The following is a 2,330-nucleotide window of genomic DNA, read 5'->3' on the forward strand; positions in this document are numbered from 1 at the left end:
TTTTTTTTTTTACCAGCACCAGTATGTAGCACAACTTCAGGTGTTACTCATAGAATACTCTGTATCTGTGTTGTTTAATACAGCAGCCACCAGCCCCTTGTGGCTACTTATTAAAAATTCCGTCACATTAATCACATTCCAAATATCGACAGCCACACAGGAGTAGTGGCTGTTGTACTGGCTAACAGACAGAACATTTCCATCACTGCAAGAAGTTCTCTTGGACAATCGAGTCTTCCAACTGGCTTCCCCTGGGGTTATACAGGCACAATCAAGATGAAAGTCCACATAGTGTAACTATTCTCAAGGCCAGACATACAACAGATATTGTTTATTAAAGTTATATTTTATTTCCAGCTCAGGTTATCAGTTTACAGAATTTCAAGTGACTTAAGAGTTTTCTGTTCCCTTTAGGGATGTGAATTAAGTGTTTCTTTTGGTGGACGGTGCCTTGCATTGGGAATTAATACCTGACTTCTTGGTCTCGCTCTACCACTGCCAGACAACAGCAGTTCCCTGCTGCTGCTCTAACAAACTCAATGGTTTAAAACAACATAAAGATTTATTATCCTATGGTTTTGTAGGTGAGAAATCCAACACAGGTCTCAATAGGCTAAAATCAAGGTGACGACAGGGTTCTGTTACTTTCTGGAGGATCCAGGGAAGAATGTTTCATTTTTCTATTCCTTGGCTCTCGGCCCCCTTCCATCTTCAAAGCTAGTAATGGCCAGTTGTCCTTCTTACACCACCTCACTCTCACACTCTTCGTGCATCCCTCTTCCACTTATAAAGACCCTTGTGATTATATTGGGCCCAATCAGATAACCAGGATCATCTCCCTATCTCAACGTCAGCTGATTAGAAAATTTAGTCCCACTTGCAACCTTAATTCCTCTTTGCCATATAACCTAACATATACATAGATTCCAGGGAGTAGGACATGGTCATTTGGGGCGACTCCATTAGTCTACCTACCACAATGACATTAGGCAAATCTTTCGTCACCTCTGGCCTTTGCATTTGTAATATGAGACTGGTTTACCTATCATCTAGGACTCCAAACTGACAAAAAATTAACAGTTATTGTTAATTTGTTTTTTCACTGAATTTGGATTAAATAACTATTCCAACATAATGTAACTCTGAATTAATATTCAGAAGACTTCCAAAGATACTGAGCCATGAATCTCCCCAAATAAGTGTTGACCAGAGACCAAAGCACACACAAACCAATCATAAGGCAATAAATCTTTCTAGTCGACATACGAATGGAGACACAAATAATTAATTTTTAAACATATGGTTCACTAAGTGTTTAAATTACAAGTTAACAAAGTGGTATATAGATAAGTTTTAACTAATTCACAAGAAAGAGTTTTGATGAGGAATAAATGAAATGTATTTTTATTTGGGTCTATTAACCCTCCCCTTACCCGCCCCTCTTTTAAATGTCAAGAGTTTGCTAATCATTGGATGAGAGTCATATTAGCAAAAAGGGACAACAAACTTCTTGTTGCCATAACTGGTCACCCAAATGAAAATTATTCAAATTCAAAGAAATAGAGTCCAGAAGAAACCGGTAATAGGATTCAGCTTTACTTTCTGACTTAACCAAAATGGGTCCTCTAGGAAAAAAAAAGTATTTGGGCTTTTTTGCATTTTGAGTAATAAAGAGTTCTATCACCCTGATACACTAAAGAATAATTGTTTGGATTAGAAATTAAAAGTTGATATAAAGAGCAAATACTTTAGCAGCTAATTTTTAATTTACCTCCTTACAAGTTTTCTTACCGATGTGTTCTTAATTATCACTGACCTTGGTATCAGATGGTACCTTCCACACTGAAATACTTCTAATAATGTACCTTAGAATCCACATTTTCTAAACACTGTCACAACATACATAACTTGAAGAATACAGAATTATTTTTATTTTTTAATTTCTGATGCAAAACACAAAAGCTGACTTGACATATATTCACATAAAATTTTTTCTCTCACATTTAGAACTCAACAGAGTGGAACTGCTTTAATCGCTATATGGAGCATACCTATAATGAAGAGAAAAAAAATTAAAACTGTAGCATTAACCAGCAGAAATAATATTGAAATTAGACCATTCTCACCTAGAGCATCAGAGAAATTCATAGAAATTCAGAGAAAACATCCGAGAAGACTTTCAACCCCTCAATTTACATAAGTTTTATCAAAAAATATTTTATTTGAACTACAAAAGAGTAGCAAAAGCATCTAGTATTTGATCAAAAAGTATTTGATTTAAACCTATTTCATTTTTATCTCTTGACTGGCTGACTGAAGTAGTTGAAACA

Source organism: Pteropus vampyrus, unplaced genomic scaffold (genome assembly GCF_000151845.1).
Source record: "Pteropus vampyrus isolate Shadow unplaced genomic scaffold, Pvam_2.0 Scaffold243, whole genome shotgun sequence".
NCBI classification, from domain to species: Eukaryota; Metazoa; Chordata; class Mammalia; order Chiroptera; family Pteropodidae; genus Pteropus; species Pteropus vampyrus.